We start from the raw sequence: 21,242 nt of genomic DNA on the forward strand, positions 1-21,242 counted from the left end.
TTTGTTGAATGGTGGGACTGTAGAGTTGGAAGGGACCTCCAATGCAGGAATCTCAAGCTAGATCATACCTGACTGTTTCTCCCTGTTGCTGAGGTCCACGAGAGAAATTTCCCCCTTATTGCTTCTTCTACCTTCTGGGTAATGAAATTGTAAGTGAAGCAACTGAAGAATTTGTTGGACCTTATATTCTTGGCAGAGTTTGAGTTCCAACAGATATTGGGGTGGCTGAAGTCTCCCATGACTATTGACTATCTCTCCTTTTTGAATGTTTGGTAATCTGCTCTAGGAAGGCGTCGTCCGAGTCCTCAGTCTGTCTTGGAGGTCTAAAGCAGACACCCACATCAAGGTCACTGTTGTCCCTCTTTCCCACAAATGTTACCCATCTACTCTCAATCTGCTTTCCATGCTCCAAGTCATGGAACATAATTGAGTGTCACCCTCGACCCTAGTGATAGCACCTGCATTTTCTGTTAGTATAAAAATGCTGTCAGGAGTACAAAGCATACATTCATAGCACAAGCTTCTCCCTGAAAAATAATCCTGGGCCCTGCAGTTTACTTCTCACAAAATTCCCAGTACTGTTAACAGACAATTTACACAATTCTTTGTGTGGGGTGTTGTGTGTCTGTGTGCTTTAAATACAATCAGACCTCGGGTTGAGTACGCTGCGGGTTGCGTACTTTCAGGTTGCGTATTTGGTGGACCCGAAAGTGTTTACTTCCGGGTTCCGCCGCGCACGCATGCACAGAAGAGTCTGCGCTTCACGCATGCACAGAAGCGTTCTGCCGTTTCGCGTGTGCGCAGAAGCGTTGTATCGGCGCTTCATGCGCGCGCTATTGCCGCTCGGGTTGAGTACTTTTTGGGGTGCGAATCGCACCCGGAACGGATTGGGTACTCAACTGGTCCTCCCCACAGCTCAGTTATTCAATGATTGTATGATTCACATCTGGACAATGGACAAATTGCTTGAGAACATCTGGCAGGCTGCATCTTGAGTATAAACAATGACAATCCAAAGTTCTAGCCATGCAATATGAGAAGTAGCCCTAAACAACCTGTGTCTGGATCCTACGGTTCAGAACTCCTTACACCAGATGACTCATTTTTTCCTAATAAAATGTTTCTATAAAAATGCATCTTCATTATTATTATATTTTCATGCAGCCAGGAGGAGTAATATGAAAAAGGGGTTGTTAAAAATTAAATTATCATATTCCCAGGAGGCATTTTCAAGGCATTTATGAAGGCAGTGGCGCTTTTTATTTATCTCAACTGCATTTTGAGCTTTACAGATTTCGGGTAATGTATACAGATACAGTTGATAAAAATAATTTTAAAAAACCATTCAGTCCAAAAAGAGAGAGACACAAATCCACACATCATGGTTTGGGGAGGTAAAATCACCCTCCCCTGTTCTGTAAGAGAGATGTCTAAATGTAGTCCCAGAATGCATTGCCGGTTCCAGAGAAGGTCATGCAATTGATGGTGATATTTACAAGTATGTTTGAAAAGTTGAGGTGTGAGAATATGTCATATAATCTGCAGGCTTTTCATTTAAGAAGACTGGACCAAGATGACATCAGCTTCCTGCTTCCCAGTTTTTAATGACTGTTTTTGTGGGTTAGTTGTAACCCTCTGAATGTATCCCACTGCTATTCAGCTAATTATATGTAATGGAAACTGTCTCTGTATTTTTTGTAATTAGAGTTTGCTTTGTATATTTGGTTTTCAGCAGGGTGGGGGTGGGAGGAGGAAGAGCTACGTATCTTGATTTGCACTGCAAAATTCATTGGCTTGAAAGTAAAACACATGTCTATGTTAAATCAATTGCAGATATGAAACTGGAAATTTGACTCGGATTCTGATAACATTTGATAATAAAAACGGGAAAGTTTGAAGCGTAAGGCAAGTGGACTGTCTAAAAAACTCTGGCCTGTACATTTTATTTGTTATCATTTGAATTAGAAGAGGAATTGTGCATTACTATGTAAATAGGGTGAGCCCTTGATGTAGGATAATTGTTATAATCTCAGAGAGATTTGTATTTCCTCTGAAACTAAATGATGAAAACACTAAAAGTAGAAACAATTCATGTTGGGGAGAAACAATCACTCCAGGTGCAAAAATAATTGTTTTCAATATCGTGCTTTTTTTCCTGGTGAATTAAGAGAGCAGGCTATTTCACCACGATAACAATTCTCTGTTGTCTCAATTCGTTTTGTTTTCCAATCTTGATTATGGAGTTGTGAAAATTACTTTGTAGGTGTGACTTATATACAGTCTGCATCTTTACCCATGATGTTTGATGCAACATTTTGGTATGGTAGCAAGCAAAATGGGAGTATTTCCCGAAATGGAAAGGTAATTAGGGGTTTTTTTTGAGAGAGAGAGAGATTTGCAAATCCGAATTTGCAAAAGAGCAGCATTGCTTTCTCTCGCTCTCTCTTTTAAAGGAGAAATAAATCTCCTATGAGTTATTTTTAAAACCAATATAGAGAGAAACAGCTTGGACTGAAAGTTTTTGGTTTGATTTATTCTTAACTGATGCCTTGTGAGCTTGTCTATTTTTCAAAAGGCAGGGTAGGGTACCAATATTAGAACTTTCTCCCAGTAGGCTGTTAAACCTTAGAACTGTTCATCAGGCACTGTCGAACTTCATGAAGTTTGCCTCTGATTGGCTTTCCAGCAGTGTTTGAACATTTTATCACCTGAAATGAAAACTGCAGACCAGTAAGGATGCAGCAAAGGACTTTTTAGAATATTTTTAGCTGCAGCAAATACCACAACACATCTAAAGGAGAAGTAGGCTATGCATTTTTCATGTGCATGTGTACATTTATCACATATATAGCACTCCTGTAGCTTGACCCTAGGCCTGTTCACTCAGAAATGCACTATTGCTGTTTGATAACAAGCTACAGTGGTACCTCGGGTTACAGATGCTCCAGGTTACAGACTCCGCTAACTCAGAAATAGTACCTCGGGTGAAGAACTTTGCTTCAGGATGAGAACAGAAATCGTGCGGCAGCAGCGGGAGGCCACATTAGCTAAAGTGGTACCTCAGGTTAAGAACAGTTTCAGGTTAAGAACGGACCTCCAAAACAAATTAAGTTCTTAACCCGAGGTACCACTGTATTTGAAGGAGATAGCAAGAGGCAGATACATAAGAAGGCGTAGTTTGCATGACACTCTATACCTGCTGAATTCCCTCTTCTGAACGATGATGAAGGATATAGGAACTCTCTCCTCTTTTTCACCTGACCACCCTCATCCATACCCATGTAGATAACAAATATGCATTTCTCGGGGACCAATTAAATAGCAGGGCAATTAATTATCTTGCCACCTGCCCCCTATTATGGGCAGTCGTCACAGTGTTCCAGTGCGCCAGAAGAGGTTTAGTCAGGCTGGCCACAAGACCTGGAAAGCTGTCTGTGGACAAACGCCAGCTCCCTCGGCCTGAAGCAAGATGAGCACTGCACCCCATAGTCGCCTTAGACTGGACTTAACTGTCCAGGGGTCCTTTACCTTTTTTACCTGTTATGGGCTGAAAGGGGATGAGTGTGTGGGGGGCATAGTTCTCAATCAAATTTCATGTCTACACTGTACTTTATGACAATGTAAATATAATTTACATGGATACTTTCTTGGCATGTCAGATTCTCTCACAGTCAAAAGAATATCTTAGTATTCAACTAAGTTTTACTCTGAGTAGACAATTGAAATGAATGAACGTTACTAAGTTTAGGTCTATTAATTTCAGTGAGCCTACTCTGAGTTGAATACCACCCATTAGCTGCAGATTCAGTAAAATGACTGTGCTGAGATATATTTTCATGTTAAGTCTATTTCATGTACTGTTCTAAAATCTTCAGAGGATAGAATCTGTTTTCTTGTAGATGGCCCATTGTTCCTCTATTTAAAGATAGGCTGTAGGTGTTTCCCGCTTTGTTATCATATAATATACCCAGTAGATTTTCTTTTATACGTTTCTATCTTTCCCAATAAATACATTCCTAAGGATGGTGTCACACAGCAGTATGTGTAGCTGCTGAAGTTGCTGCTGCAAACTGTAGCCTAATGATAAACTGGGCTCTGAGAGCTCCTCGGTCATCTCAGCATCGTCAGAGGCCAAGGAGGAGGGAACTAGAGATGGAGGCTGGCAGGCAGGTAGCCAGCTGAGATCAGCGAGAGAGTGAATGGGCAGCCAAAGCTGGCAATGGAGCAAGTGGGCATTCCAGACCTGCCAGCGAGCAGAGATTTGGCGAGGTCTAAGGGGAAAGGGTGGTTGTGGTAAACAGAGAGTGTAGCCTTGGCGAGGCATAAAGGGTGCCTTTGGCAACAAGTAAGGGGATGGAGTGGCTTTGGCGCAGTGGGTGGGTGGTAGGTGGAGTTGACAAGTGAAGTGAGCAGGGACACAGCCAAACACTGGTTTTCAACTGGTGGGTTGGAACCCAGTAGTGGTTCATGGTCTGATCCAAGGAGCACTACCACCATATAAATATATGGTAAAATATTAATAAATGTATCCCTAAATGCATGTTTGGGCTATAAGTGGGTCATGGTTCTGAAAAGGTTGACGATATTTCCTTTAGTACATATAATAAAAATGTAAGTGTGTTGTCACACTGTAGTTCACTTGGCCACAGACAGGTAGTGCTGTGAACTACAACATGACAAGAGGTAGCCCAAGTGAGCTGTGAATGGACAGACAGAACAGTCTGCAGCCCCTGTCCCCTGGTTAGGTGGCATAGGTTAGCTGATAGGTGGCACTGTGGGCCAAATTCCTCCTCCCTGATGAGCTTGGGGACCCGCTAATCCTACTGCCACAGCCATAGCCAAACAAGGAGGAGGAGGGGGAGCTGAGGAAGTCAGAAGCAGTGGCCAGCCAACTTGGTGATCTGTGGCTGCCACAGTCAATTAAGATGAAGAGTCAACACAGGTAAAGTAGCAGCAGCAGATCCTCAGGTTGGTTGGCTACTGCTTCTGACCGTTCTGTGGTTCTCCTCCTGCCAGGCCAACCGTTCCTCCTGCATGTCTGTAGTGTCATGGGGTGCATAGCTGTCAAGTTCTCCCCTTTTTAAAGGGAAATTCCCTTATGATGAATAGGCTTCCTTGCGAGAAAAGGGAAAACTTGACAGCTATGATGGGGTGGCAAGACAAAGGTCTAAGGGGGGGGGGTTGGTGATGTCTAAGTGGGTTCTGTGAGGTTTAAGGTGGTGAGGGGTTTGGCAAACTTTAAGGGGTGGGGGTGGTGAATACTAGGAGGTTGGGGAAGCCTAGTGGGATGGGGTAGGTGAATTGACTGAATTTGGAGATTGGTGGGGGTAGGTGGGGTTGGCAAGCAATGGGAGCAACACCACAGCCCTATGTCATATCACATCTCTGGAGAGCTGTTGAAGATCTATCTACACATAATGGGATTTCATAGTCCAAACAACAATGTCTAATGATGTATATAAAGGATGTTGTTAAATGCTGTGGAAAATGTCATTGAGAAGGACTAGTTTTTTAATTTACTTATCTTTTTAATTCCTTTTTTTCTTTTTGCAACCCAAGTATTGCTGTAACAAACCTCATTTTATATATCCCTTGTACTGTGCTATTATTATACACTGTGTGTGTACATTATGAGATTCTGTACAACCGAGGAGCTTTGCCAATATCACTGCGTTCTCAAAGTCTCTTTGCATATATTCATTTTATTAAGCATGTTATGAAAATTCAAAAATGTAAACCAGATATAGCTAACTGGATTCCCCTTCTGGGAGTTGTATTTAGCACATTTTAAAAAATAAAAATGCATGCATCTATACGGCTTCTTCCACTTAGAGCTCATCAAAAACCCTTATTCAGATATGCATCTGCCATGAGAGAACTGAAATTTTATTGCCAGTTTGGTGCGCTGTACATGTGTATATAATACCTAAAAATAAAGGTAAAGGGGCCCCTGACCATCAGGTCCAGTCGTGTCTGACTCTGAGGTTGCGGCACTCATCTCGCTCTATAGGCCGAGGGAGCCAGCGTTTGTCCGCAGACAGCTTCCGGGTCATGTGGCCAGCATGACAAAGCTGCTTCTGGCGAACCAGAGCAGCGCACGGAAACGCTGTTTACCTTCCTGTTGCACTTTGATGTGCTTTCGAATTGCTTTCGAATTGCTAGGTGGGCAGGAGCTGGGACCGAGCAACGGGAGCTCACCCCATTGCAGGGATTTGAACCGCCGACCTTCTGATCAGCAAGCCCTAGACTCTGTGGTTTAACCCACAGCGCCACCTGGGTCCCTATATAATACCTATAATGATCTAAATCAGCTTGGGAATGTTTTATTATGTGGGACCCTGTTACATTATGATCAAAGACCACAAAATGGTTGCCAGCTTTCCAGTTCTCTGGAACTCTTCCATCAGGTAAGATGTTACTCAATACAGGGGAGGGGTTGGGAGATATAAACAGATAGATGATAGATAGATAGATAGATAGATAGATAAATACCCACCCTAAAAAAAACCCCAACCACCATTGGATGTTGTAGCCATGAAGTCAGCTTGTCGACTCACTTCCAATTTTGTGATATTTTCGTTGGTTCTAATAAAAAATATATTGTACCTTCTAGGACGAACATTCAATTAGAATTTCATCTTTATCTTATAAAGATATTGCAGAACTGTGGGTTGTGGAATTCTTCCTCTTCTTCTTCTTCTTCTTCTTCTTCTTCTTCTTCTTCTTCTTCTTCTTCTTCTTCTTCTTCTTCTTCTTCTTCTTCTTCTTGACCAACACTGCTGCTTTTGCTGTCTATGTTGTTTAGAGACCATTTATTTCCATGTGTACAGAAGAGTGACTGCAGCGGGAGACCACAGTTTTTGGGTCAGCAGCCGCAGAACAAAATGAAGAGGAAAGCTTGTGGGGAGGGGAAAGGAAGTGGTGCTCTTAACGAACACACACAGAGCCATTTGTAGATGCGCTCAGGGTGCATTCGTGGGAAATGAGTGGGGTGTAGCATCTCTGGTAATGATGACTGCATAAAGGGGCGGTGATGGGGAACTGGTGCTACTGTTGAAGTGGTTTGGACTGGGCAAGGGGCCCAAACCACCCACTTCCAGATAGCAGGGGAAAGGAAAGTTCAAGGATAGGGGGGAATGGCAATGTGTTAAAAGACGGGATGCCCAGACCAGAGAGCTGCAACTATCAAAGGGTAAAGTTTTCCACCTGCCCTTGCCCCACCCTCCATTGCACCTGGGAGCTGCTGCCTAAAGATTTATGTTTTGTTCTCTCTGACATCTTTGTGGGGACTGGCCCTTTGCCTTTTTTCAGGAACACGAATGCGTTGGGCATATATTTATTGAAATATTAGGAAAGGTAAAGGACCCACTGGACGGTTAAGTCCAGTCAAAGACGACCATGGGGTGTGGCGTTCATCTTGCTCAGGTTGAGAGAGCCGGCGTTTGTCCACAGAAAGCTTTCCGGGGCATGTGGCCAGCATGACTAAACAAAACACCGTGACTGAAGCCAGAGCACATGGAAACGCCGTTTACCTTCCTGCCGCAGCGGTACCTATTTATCTAATTGCGCTGGTGTGCTTTTGAACTGCTAGGTTGGCAGGAGTCACGGGAGCTCACCCCGTCTTGTGGATTCAAACCGCCGACCTTGTCTTTAAATTTTTGTTCTTTTTTTTGTACTTGAATGTGTTTGTTATTCCTTTCTGAGCCACTTTTCCTTTCGTTGGGCAAAAGGGTACATATGAGTGAACAGTAACAATAATGAAATAACAGCAGGTCATCGGTGGCACCTGAAAGAACCACAACAGCCTGTGACTGTTGCGGGAGCTCCTTCCCCACCTTCCCTGGGACTACCTAAGAAATATCTGTGTGACCTAAGGGAAGGTAGAAGCCAGGGTGCCCAGACAAGGAGAAAGCCAAAGCATCAATTTCCTTACAAGAACCACCAACAGTCTGAGGGAACTGTTGGGGGAAGGCCCCTTTCCCACCTCCCCTGTTTAAGAAAGATCTAGTTACAGGTAGGTAGTCGTGTTGGTCTGACGTAGTCGAAACAAACAAAAAAATTCCTTCCAGTAGTACCTTAAAGACCAACTAAGTTTGTCATTGGTATGAGCTTTCGTGCGCATGCTTCGTATCTTCAGATACGAAGATCTGTGTGACTTGAGGGAAGGCAGAAGCAAGGGAAGCCCAGGCTGTCATCCCCTCCAAGGACAGTGGGACTTATTTCAGAGTAGGCAGCCCTAGGATTACACTGTAAGACTTTATATTTTTGTAGGGGAGGGAGTGTATAGATTCCACTGAAAATGGCAGCAGTTCATAGATAAGAAAGTGTTGTTATGAATTTGTGGGTACCAGACTGCTCTACATTCCTGGGTCCAGCAGGGGGATCAGAATTTAATCGAGGCAAATGTTGAAATATAAGCCTGGTCAGTTTCCCGATGGGGTAATGGCCTGGGAGATGAGCCATTTAGAGAACAAAGGGAAGGTAATGAGCCATGAGGAAAGCCGAAGAGAGAAGGGCTCAGTGCCAAATGGCAAATGGAAGGGGCCCCTCCCTTAACTCAGAATGAGTTAGATAAAGGGAGAGTTTAAAGTAATCAAGAGTTGAATTCGCTGACATCTCCTTGAATCCAGAGCTGTGCCTATGGGAGAAGCAAGACCCTCTTGGGGTGTTAATGCTGCAAACCCCTCCACCCCAAAACTCAGGTTGTATATTTGTGTAAATAAACCATATATCCTAAAGACACTGCAGTCTCCACTATGCCTCATTTCCAAAAGGAAACCCGGACCATGGGCAAGCCACCTGGAACCCTTGGAATCTCACACGGTTCGGAAATTGGAGTGGTATGCGACAGTATGTTCCTTCCAAAATCCCAGCTCTGCTTCTGTTCCAGAGAATCCTGTCGTGCTCTGTTGAATGTTGGGAACAGATTCTCTGTAAATATGCATCATATTTTGCTACGTGTGTTTGCATTTGTTTTCCTTGCTTAACAGTGGAGTACTAAATTTGTCTCCGGTAAACACGCTCTTCCATTCTAGCAGCATCCCATCCCTTAATCTGCCTTTCTTGCAAATCTAGCTGTTATAAATTATGCAATATGTAACCTCTGGGGAGAGGAATGGGGGAAAAAAAGTTTTACAAAGGGAACATTCTGAAGAACATTATTGCAAAAATATAATATGATAACAAAAATAAAACCCAGTGTTGCTTGGCAGGTTAAGCAGAGGGAAAGAGACATTATTGTTCCATCCAGCAAATTGCAGTGTGCAAGGACTTGTACTGATCTGCACTCCAACATTCCAGTCACTGCAGTGGTTCCACCTGGCCTCTAAGGTTAGAAGCAGTGCTTTTTCTGGGGGGTATGCAGGGGTATGCATACCCCTAAACATTTTGTGAATCTTTGTACTTTTGCCCATTTACTGTATTTATTTTTCCCAATTTGAACTATGGTGATTTTCTTGAGTCAAAATGAGAGTACCCCTAAACCTTTTTTATAAAAAGAGGATAGGAAAAAATGACAGGTTATAATCCACCTAAATACACATCTTCCTACATCTAGCTAAATAGGATTGCTCTATAAGCAGGGTGGCTTAATGATTTAGAAAAAAGAGAGAAGTGTGTGGATCCCAGTTTGTCTGAATGATTTTAGTTCTTGTTCTCTTGTGTGTGCATGCCATGGTGAAAGACTAACATGTCTACTCAGAAGTAAGCTACAGACCAGGGAAGAAAGGCTTCAGGCTTGTGGAATCTATAGTACTGTACTTTGTTTTTACCCAAAGCCTGAGATTACAAACAGAAGGTGCAAAAATAAAAATAAATGCTTAGAATTAAAGAATGTTTTGTTTTTGGTTTTTTGAGTACCATAACTGAAGAGACCTCACAGGTCTCTCTCTCACACACAATCACTCCTATTCTACCTTCCCTATTGGAATACACTATACTGTAGTGTTGTTAACACTGCTCTCCAACAGCTTTGCACTCCATTCGCTTCTCCACACCACCTTCTTCCCCATGGAAAATACACTGGACTACATTGCAGGGACCACTGTAAGTCTCCCAACCATGCCCTCCCTTGGGGATAATGCCAAGGGACTGTATGTGCTTTTGAATGACAGAAAAATGTTTAAAAATGTGCTGTGTAATAACATTTATAATATATCATTTATACGAACTCCTGTCTTTGAATTTGCATTTTCTAGGTAAGGGGAAAGTACAGCTTCAGTGATGGACATTTCAGTTGTATTATCTCCATAGGCTGCTGTCACTTCCACCCAGTGAAAAGTGTGTGTGTATTGTTCACACATTTATATATGTGTGATATGTCTCTCTCTTTCTGTGTGTGTGTGTGTGTATGAACAATAACCAGGAAGTATCTTCCGCAAACAATGGAGTCACCAATCTCTATTTGTAATATGTCCACTGGAGAGGCAGTGTTGCATAGTAGTGAGAGTCCTAGACTAAGACCTGGGGAATCGGGCTCCTTTTCCTAACTTGACCATGAAGCTCCCTGGGTGACCTTGGGCTAGTCAGTCTCTCCGCCTAACCAACCTCACAGGGTTGTTGTGAGAATAAAACGGAGGAAGGAGAACTATGTAAACCACCTTGAGCTCCTTGGGGAAAGGCGGGATATAAATGTAATAAAAAATATTATTTATCATAATATCGTGTTCACCACCAACGGAAGGGGGGGAACCACTCCGCAATCATAGAATCATAGTTGGAAGAGACCACAAGGGCCATCCAGTCCAACCCCTGCCAAGCAAGAAACACCATCAAAGCATTCCTGACAGATGGCGGAAGTTAATCAATCCATCAATCACTATTAGCCCACCCCGGTTCTAACTTGGGGATGGACCAAGCAGGCAGAAAGACGCGCAAGCTTTTGCGCACGCGCTTTGCCGAAGCAGCAAGAAAGGGTCGACGGTCGTTTTTTGTTTTTTTCCCTGGTCCTCTTCTAGCGTGAGTGCGCCTGCGCTCCCAAAACGCGCGCCGCCGCTGCCTCTTTGCCAGCCGTCGCCTGACGTTTCCATGGCGCACGCGCAATTAGCTGCCAGAGAGTGAGCGTAAGTCTCCATTTTGTTTGCCGTCCTCTCACTCTCTCTCTCTCTTTTTAGCCGCCCCCCTCCCATCCCTCGCGCCTTGTTGAGAACCGGGGCGGAGAGAGAAGGGGGTGGGCCCTATGTCGCGCCGCAGGAGCTCGCCCTCTGGGTCGGCGGGGATATTCGGGAGAGATGGGAGGGCTGGTGGACGGGCAGCCGGCCATTGCAAGCGTGCAAGGAGCCAGGCAGCCCGCTCGCTTCCAAATATAGCATGTGCACCAGCAAGGTTAACGGAACGGATGCTTTCCTCACCGCCCTTGCAGGGTTACTCGGAAGTAAGCCTTGCTGGGTTCTGCGGCACTTGCCCCCCAAGTGCGATGGCAGGCAGCCTTAGTTTAGCAATTCGTTATTCCCTGGGAATGGTGCATAATGATCCTGAACTGGGATCTGTGAAAATCTGCACAAATAGCTTTATATTTTTCCACTCTGGATTAACTGGCCAGCAGTAAATAACGCCCCCCCCCACCTCCAGTACTGAGTTCTCCCTTTATCCTTTGCAAAGGTTGCCTACCGCGGTTTGATCATTCTGTGTCTAAAGCGTGGTTGTCTAAAAAAATAAAATAAAATTCTGAATGTGGTCTCATGACTATACAGTAGTGTACTTGGCCCCCTCTTCCCGCCATAGTAAATGACACCTGCCACTTTTAAAGTTTTGGGCCGCTTCCCCTTCCCTTGGGAGTGTGGCTCTTCTAAAAGCCTGCTCATTTTACTTATTCTGTATAGACTGCCCCAATGCTTCCCTGAAACAACAGCAGCACCTCCTGTTTTTTAGTTGTCCTGGTTTAAAACACATGGTTGCACCTTCCGGGTTTTTGCTTAATTAGTGATTCCCACTTTCTGGTCATGCATGTGTTTAGTACAGTAGTGTGATTTGCAAATACAGTACAGTATATAGTTAATCTTTATGCATATATAATATACAGTATATGTATATAGTTAATCTATATGTATATGTTAAGTATGGTTAATCTATACTGTATGAAGGAAGTCCATGCCTCACCTGCTTGTTGGTAGCTGCTAGGTCTCTAATCAGATGACTGCAGGTGTACTCAACTGCTCATTAAAACATAGTTCTAGTTACAGGTAGGTAGCCGTGACGGCCTGACATAATCGAAACAAAATAAAAAAATTCCTTCTTCCTGTAGTACCTTAGAGACCAACTAAGTTTGTCATTGGTATGAGCTTTTGTGTGCATGCACACACACGTATCTGAATGATTTGGTTCCGAACCCTCATGTCTTTAGATTGCACTTGCTTTGGAAATGGATTTTGTTGCTACAACTGTGCAACAACACTGAACATAAAATGCCGGCATATGGAAAAACTTAAGTCCCTAAATTTAGTGCTTGCTACCAAAGGGAAACTAGCCTCTTAGATAAATTAATTTGCTCCCCACCTCTTGGTGATGAAGGGCAGCTGTGATCCGCACCTGATTTTTTTATTTTTTTTGGAGTCTGCATAGGACAGGCAAAATGCATTTCAGGGGGTGAGGTGCATTCATTACTTTAACTCTCCCATCCTGAATATATTTTCTTGTCAGTAATCCCTATTGACTTTCAAGTAATCATGCTTCAGATATTTTGAATTTCTAGTGTATGATAATGCTTATACTTTGTATATGAAATGTGCCTTTCCTTCTAAGTAATGAGAATGGTCCAACAATTGGGTGTGTGTGTGTGTGAGGCAGAGTGAGCTACTTGTCTTGGAGGGCACTTGCCTCTCTCCGCTCTTCTGGTCCCAAACTATTACTCCCTTGCCTTCAAAATTATTCTTTTTTTGGGGTGCATCTGAATAATTGCACTTGAGGGGTGCAATTGAGTTCAGAGCACATGTTCCTCAGCTTTCACAGCAGTTTTCCTGCCTCCCTTCAGCTATAAGGTCCCTGCTGTGACTGGCTGACGGCCATTGCCTGCGTGCTGTTCTCAGTTGCCAGGAATATTCCTTATATTGGCATGAGGGTGCGTTTGTCCCCTCCGGTGTTTGACATGAGGAGGGGAGGTGGAGGTTCATTGTGACCCATTGCTCGGAAGTTATTTTCTTCCGCACGCTCTCCTTCCATTTGGGCCTCACATTATTGTTAGTATAGAGACAGTTGCATTTTCTACCTTCCTATTTTTCTTATTTGTCACATCCTGCGCTGTTGTGCTCAGATCTGATTGTTCTATCTTTGTCACTTTCTTAGCTGTCATGCTGCAAATTAGACAAAGAGACAGATGCCCAGGAGTGGGCTTCAGCAAGGAGGGAAGACAGGGCATCAAAGATGCGTTGGCTTCTCCAAACCAAAATTGGCTTGGAATGGGAGGAGGAGGTAATTTTTATGGAGGGGGCAGAGGCAGCTTTTTTAGATATGTATTGATCCACACAGTGCAGATACTGGTTTTATGAGAAATACTCAAGACCGTGAGACATTCTTTCCTTGCATGCTTAAAAGGAGACAATTTCCACATATTCCTGTCCCCTGCTCCGGCAGCTTCTAGCTGCTATGTTGCTGTTGAGGGTCCCCCAATCCTCTGGATCAGATTTCCGGAGGGCATAAGGACTGTATGGGAAATAAGGAAGTGGCAAAAATTGCCATCCCCATTGCCACTTGCAGATATATTCCATGAGCTGACTTCTGCTTGTTAGAAATTAGGATCCAAGCCGTTGTAATTGCCTTGAGTAGATCTGTTAGCAGGTGAGGTATAAAAGTATAATGGGATACGTAGAAATAAATGGAATCATGTAGGGTGAGTCCTTTAAAAGAGGCCCCGTGGATACAGAATACACATGTTCCACGGGGCCTCTTTTAAAAGACTCATCCTGTATAACATAGAAGCTAATTGTGTGTGTGTGTGTGCATACTTTTGTGTGTGTGCACACAAAGTGGTTCTATATTGATATTTACCAAGTTCCCCATCTCTGTCTTAAGCAGTCAAACCACTATTATATGCTTTGGACCATGGGTAGGCAAACTAAGGCCCAGGGGCCGGATCTGGCCCAGTCACCTTCTAAATCTTGCCTGCAGATGATCCAGGAATCAGTGTGTTTTTACATGAGTAGAATGTGTCCTCTTGCGGGTTTTCCACAGGCATTTAGCTGTCCACTCTGAAAACAGGATGCTGGTCTAGGTGAGCTTTTGGCTTGATCCAGCAGGTTCTTCCATTCTTAAAAAAGAGCCAGTATTTATTTGAGCTTGATTGGTATTTTTCTGATAACTTGTTTCTTCTTTTTCCATACTTAGTATCGTTGTAAATTGATGGATTGTTTGTTTTGGTCTTTAGCCCCTAGCAGGAAGGGAACGGTTTTGTTTAATTCCTCTTCACCATGTGCAACTAGGATATGAAATTTCATCCTAAAGGAGGTTTAATTCTCTTCTGCTAAATTTAATGCTCCCCTTAAATTTATAGGTCACTCCTTGGGGGAGCTTATGGCCTTAGTTAAGAATCACTGCGTTAGATCATTTTAAACCTTCCACTCAGATTCACTGACATTATGGCCTGGTTCACACATCATGGTAAGCCAAAATTTTGCAACTGCAAAGGTGTGCTGGCTCCCAGAGAAGAGCACGTGCCTGCTTTGCCTTTTCCTGGGCTTTTCAGCTCTGTTTGGGATGGTAGCTAATCCAAGGTTTGGCTTAGTGTGTTGTCTGAAGCCTGGATCATGTTTAAGATCTCCCCTTCTTAACCAAGATCTGTAGCCTAGAACATACTCCAGAGCCATTGTGTTTGTGCTAAGCTATGATTTATCGTAGTGTAATGTGCAAAAGTGGCCCAGATGTATATCCCAGAATAAGATGTTCAGATTATGACATTAAAAAAAATTATAGAGTATCTTTGCTACCTACTGTTTTATTTGTTTACATACACTTAAATGAGAATTACACAGGGACAAATAGCCAGAAATTTGGAGGGAGTAAGAGCCAAAAACTGAATGATAATGCTGACACATTTTAGCAGTGCTAGGTCATATTTTGCAATAGTTTTCCCCGTTCTGTGTACAGAGTCTATTCTCCTTCCTCTGTAAATTAACAGTCCCATTAGGCAAATGTTTATATATATATATATATATATATATATATATATATATATATATATATGATTCTGACCTTGGTGTGACTTGTTTTAAAGAACACATTAAATTACTAGATGTATGCAACACTCATTCTGGGGATACAGTTAGGATGTATTGCAATTAGTTACAAAGAGAGCAGTACAATTAATTTGAAATGTAACATTCCGAAGCACGCATTTATAAAGTTCAGGTGGAAGAATAATTGCTAACAATATGTCCTACCTCCAGGCAGATCTCCTAGTAAGTCATTTTCAAATATTTGATGTTGGTGATTTAAATAAGACATTCTGAAATATGTGGTAGGATGTTGGCCACTTAAGTTTCAATTGAATCACTGAAATGTTTAATGGGAAAATTGCATTACGCATTTCACCTTTTTCCTCCCCCAGGGCAAGATGTCTGCAATGTCCAACAGATACTAGTTTCCTTGATTGCATAACCTGCTTTTCATATTCCTCTCCAGTGCATTTTAAAGATATTCAGAGCACCTTTAAATCTTCTTTGAATGACAGCTGAATGGTACTCCTAATTTTAAAGTTACATTCTGTGCACTGTAAAGAGACTGAACATCTAAATTGCCTTTTTTCCTTAAAAAAAAAAACACTGAATGGGAGATACGGAGTGCTCATGAAAGCTAAATGTAATTAACTTGTCAGTTTGCCCCTTCAATGCATGTACATGCAGCAAAATAGACATAAGAGTGATCACTGCACATCAAAATTTCTTCAAGGTTTTGATGTTTTTCCTATACAGAAAAACCCTTCTTTATGAGAAATACATAAGTTTTAAGTGGCCCTTCAATATGAAGTACTGAGTTGCAGTTGGTTTGACTTGGCCCAGTTTGACCAGTATATTTCCCCCCCAGCAAATAAGAAAGGACAGTTGGCCAGGGGAACCCCCTATGGAATATTATGATTTTTACTCCACATTAAACTTTGATATTGTGTTGCATGGAGATTCAAAAGTAATTAGATTTAATTAAATTACTTAATCAACTCTCTTAAAAAATGGGAATGGTAATTTTAATTTGTTTAAATCTTGTGCGAGCCCTAAATGAATAGACAGCAGTTCTGGAGAACTGTAGACCCTAGAAATGGTTACAAATTTCTAAATGAATCACTGGTTAAGCAGCAAACATCTGTCAAGTGCATCTAATTGAATGTAGACATTCAGAGACAAATGGGTTGTATTCTTGTGGCAGTGTGTAAGAATTAACATGCATAAATCTCAAGAGCTCTTATTTTCCAGAATTTGGAAAGTAATCTTGCCAGTTTCACTGACTTTATTGACACAGCTAATTATGTTGTCACATAGCTAGTGTTTCATTTATATTACTGTGGAAATGAAAAGTATGCTTTGAAAGCATTTTAGATAGTTACTGATTATATGTATTTGCACGTTTATGATAGCTTTCAACCCTGCCTCTCTTGATTTCACGTTTCTGCGTGGAGCTGCAGTTTAAGAGCACAAGGATTGCCCAAGAGTTTATCTAGCTCAGCATTCCCGTTTCCTAAGAGTGGGCCGCCAGATGTCACAAGGAGATTCACAAGCTGGGCTAGATATTGATGGCCAACCCTGTTGTTAGCACTTAACATCTGGTAATCAGAGGCTTGCTGTCTCTAAAACATCGTTAATGTTACTCTGGCTGCCCCAGCTAGCAGCCCCCTAACAGATGTGTTCTCTGTGTTTCATCTGATTATTTTAAACAAGCATTTTAAACTAGTACCCACCACAAAAGTTCCTGCGGCTATTCGTTCCGTAGGTTAATTGTGTGTTCTGATAAATTCCTTGGTCTCAAATCCATTTACGCACAATTGTCAAGGGATGACAAGTTGTTCTAAATTGTTTTTAATGTGGTAACCCGTCTTGGGACCTTAGGGTGAAGGGCAGGCAATCAGTCAATCAACAGCTTTTTTTTAATATTTTGAAAGGAAATGAAAATTTTCTTTCTCAAATGGTCTCCTCCCACTCCAATTACACTTTTTTTTGGGGGGGGGGACAGCAGTGGCGGTTGGTATTATTATTATTTTGCTATCCTGACACTTCCTCCCTATCACCCAAGAAAGCTGGTTTTTATTTAAGCTGGTTCAGCTTTTCTTTATAAGGAAGATAGTGTATCTACCTCACCATTTTCATTGATCTTTTGTCCGCCACATTTTTCTGGAGGTGAAGTGATCTGAACTGTGGATGCCTCAGAGACTGATCAAGCAACCTTCTGTTGCTTAATAATTACTATTATCCCCTTTCACTGCCACAGCACACTTCAGGCAAGTATGTTCATGACAATGCAAAGTACAAAAGATGTTTATCCGGCTTTACGCCCATCATAAAACACAATAAAATAAATCAAATAAAACAGCGGACTCGTACAAGCCACAAATAATATAACACAATTCACAGCTCACAAGGACAAATGTTAACAAATTTAGGTACTACGCTAAAATCATTATCTGATGTCATTATAGAAAATTCTTATAACTATAAATAATCAGCTAACATTCCATTCCGTCTCTTGTACGAGGGGACGGCTGTTAGGAATTTAGCAACCTGTAGAGTAATATAAGGATCCACATCTTGAAGAACCCAGGCAAGCTGTAGGTCAACTGGATTGTCAGCCATAGGCTGGATTATGGAGTTTAGTATACTAGCACGAGCCGAACTGTACATAACATGATGTAGAGATTCAGATGTTTTAATTTCACAAGCACACATTGACGAGACTTGGCCCTTAGTAAATCCATGTCTCGGCACGTTTGTTGGAAAAACATTGAACCTAGCTTTAATGAAGGCATATCGGTGAGACGCGGCCGTAAGCGATGTTAAGTAGGACGGAGCACGGTAAATAGGGGTTATGCCAAAATTTGACAATGCAGTGAAACTGAACACTTAAAATTGGGGGTCACCATTAGGAAAACAACTCAAGGAAACAGATGTTTGGACTAAGGTGGAATTTACACCTTAAGTTGAAATTTATAGGTGCAGCTCCTGAGGCTCTATCTAGGAAGTGAATTTTGAATTCTTGAACTGCTGTGGCAGTTAGAGCAATCACTCCTAAAGACTTTCTCCAGTGGGCCACCAGTGCTTGATGGGCTGGGGGGGGGGGGCGAGGTTATTCTCATATGAAATTTGTACAGCATCCATAGTTTTACTTCATTCTTCCAAGCACAATATATAATTTCCTGCAAGACAAGTTTGTCAGATATGGATGAAAACCCCTTTGTATTCCATTATATCTTCAACACTTCCCCTGTTGTGATCCATACATCCATTTTTTTTTAATATCCCAGGGAGTTATTAGTTTATATTGATTGTTGAAGAAATGTATATCTGGAGATGATGATTTACCATTCCGTTGTTACGTAATTCCTCAGTGCATCCAATCCATTACTTTCCCCCCACATTTTTTCCTTTACGGTATACACAGCTGATCAGTTATTGATATGTATTTATTAAATTTATAACTCGCCCTTATTGAAAACATTTTAAGATATCTAAAAGCAGTCAAATATAATAACAAATGGGAATCCTTTAGGTCTTTTCTGTGATGTTCACACCTCATGCCCAGGGCTGTCCCACCCATGTGGCTCAGTGAGGGACTGTAGATATGGGGGCCCCAGGAGTACACCACTCCTCGCCTCCTGTGTTTGTCGCCCGCTGCTGCATCAACCATGCTGCTGCCCCTCTGTTCTTCTCCAGCCTCCTTTCTTCCTCCCCCACAACCTTCAGTGCTCTGGGGCTTCCCTAAGCTGCCTCTAGTCACCTAAGGCAGTGACGGTGGGAGCAGAGAACACACACACCCCAGCATTTTCTGTTTCACTTCAAGTGGCAAAATGTCCTGGGCTGGCCTTGTTCATACTGTGGGTTGTATCCAACTAAGTTCTACTTAGAGTAGACACATTGAACTTGGTGAATCTAAGTTAGGCATGCCTAGTAACGTCATAGAATCATAGAGTTGGAAGAGACCACAAGGGCCATCCAGTCCAACCTCCTGCCAAGCAGGAAACACCATCAAAGCATTCTTGACATGTGGCCATCAAGCCTCCACTGAAAGACCTCCAAAGAAGGAGACTCCACGTCAATAGGTCTATTCTGAATTACTCTTTTCAGTAATGATAAATGAGGCTTTAGGTATTTTTTTTTTACTACAATATTGTTTTTGATATTGAAGAACGTGACATCTCACGTCTGAAGCCCAACAGCTTTCTTAAGTTGCTCAGAAAGGTGGACACCAGGAGCAAACAGCAAAAGCGGCAAGGAGTGGAATGGAAGAGGCGAGGTAAAGGCACAAATGCAAGTACTGTACACTATGAATGCAGTAAGACAAACTTCGGCTTCCTTACAAATGAGGACTAATGGGTTTGAGCCAACTGCTTCATGGAAAAATTGTTTGGGGAGTGCTTTGCAGTAAGAGAGGGGTAATACTATCCCACAGATGCTCTAAGGAGGAGTTTGGAATATGTAACAGAAAATATGGGGGGAGCCTTTAATGGGAACAGGAGACATTTTGGTGGCTCGAGGTGGTGAAGATGGAGGCGGCAATTCACCATGGAAGAGCCTTGGGGAAAGGGCAGAGGGGAATAGGATAAGGATAGGACAAGGCTGCGGAGGTGAGCTGGTGCTTGAAGGATGGTGTCCCTTGCTGTGTGCAAGAAGAGATGAATGATTATGACAGCAGGGTTCTGTATAATGTTGATAAAGTGGAACAGGATATACCAGAAGGAAGCCTCAAGTATAATTCCGAATGTCTTACAGATAACTTGTTAATGAAAGCAGGAACTCTTTCTTATGCTTGTTGAATTCTCACTACACTAATCTGTATTACGTTCTCTTCTAGATCTATTTATTGTGTTATCTGAAATCCTGGCTATGCTTTTATCATTCAGAGGTCCAGTTTATTTATAGTATTGCATATGTCTGGCAGCGATGTGTCATTTGCATACGGTGCTATTTTTACCATTTTTTTACCCTGTTCTTGTACTTTATATTCCTAGCTTCATTGTGAATCAATGTTGCGAACATTTCATTATACAGAATTAGAAACACTGGGACATCTTTCCTGGATATCTCTGCCTTACAAAACTTCATGAGATAATAATCTGTTAGCAGTTGACTCTCAACTGCAGACTTTTCTGTTTCACTCAGGTATTCCACTGTGGCCTCCAGAGAGCAATCTTCAAAGGCAGGAGCTATTTGCACTGAGTATACACACACACTCACATGTGGTTTTGGAGATTACTGAAGCTAGGTGGGGTATTCTCTGGAGGTTGTTCACACTGACTTTGACTGCTCTGTTAACCCATGGAACAGCAAGTTTGTAAGGGAATCAATATCGATGCCTCCGGGTCTGTTCTCCTTCCTCTTCCTCCTGCACATCCCCTTGTGGTTTATGAAGGACCTAAGGTGGATGAAGCATGAAAAATGGGAGAAACAGCTGGAAAATGGCTTGTTGAATCTGGGTTGTTTCTGCTTTAAGATCGAGCCAGTTAAGAGTTTGCAACTTGCTTGAATTAGTTGTGATCTGCATTTGTTCTCATATGCAATCTTAGGCTTCACACAGGGGGAGAAAGTGTCAATCTATTGCCACTTTCTGCTATCATTCTACAAATATCCCCTTTAAGTGCAGTCTATTATAGAAAAAGCTACAGAGACAGTCAGTAATAAATCTGGATAAATATTTTCACAGTTTCTTTTAAAGCACATTATGAGGCACTTTTCATACCAAAGCATCACTTTTTTTTAGTCGCCCATTTGTATCAATTTATATAAAAGTGGTGCCGATTCTGGTGTGTCATCACAAAAGGATACAAATATCTTGTTCTCTCAGCGAAAGTTGATCTGCACTTTGTATCATTCATTACCTTGGTTTTACTGTTGTAAAATATGCATGACATTATCTGGAGGATATTTACTCAGAAGTAAGACCCACAGAGTTCATTGAGACTTACTGCCTAGTAAGTGTACGTATGCATGGTTGCTTGCCTAGGCAAATGAAGAAGTGGTGGTGAGATGCAATGATCACTTCTCACAACGTTTATCTTGGGAAACGCTGAGGAAATCTGCCTTACCTTGCAAACCTGAGCAACCTCCATTCACCTT

At 42.3% G+C, this 21,242-nt stretch overlaps 1 protein-coding gene across 9 annotated transcripts in view; it reads left to right on the plus strand.

The window, feature by feature from the left end:
* Positions 1–10,947: 10,947 nt before the first annotated feature.
* FHIT (fragile histidine triad diadenosine triphosphatase) overlaps positions 10,948–21,242 on the plus strand; it is a 1,052,598-nt gene continuing 1,042,303 nt past the window's right edge. For 7 of the 9 annotated variants that reach the window (XM_088662587.1, XM_088662582.1, XM_088662584.1 and 4 more), the window contains exon 1: positions 10,949–11,060. The gene's annotated coding sequence lies outside the window, so the exon portion shown is untranslated. Of the gene's footprint in view, positions 11,061–21,242 lie in introns of all 9 variants that reach the window. The other 2 variants (XM_088662578.1, XM_088662586.1) reach the window with 2 other exon arrangements.

This window comes from Zootoca vivipara, chromosome 2 (assembly GCF_965207765.1).
Source record: "Zootoca vivipara chromosome 2, rZooViv2.hap1.1, whole genome shotgun sequence".
Taxonomy (NCBI): Eukaryota; Metazoa; Chordata; class Lepidosauria; order Squamata; family Lacertidae; genus Zootoca; species Zootoca vivipara.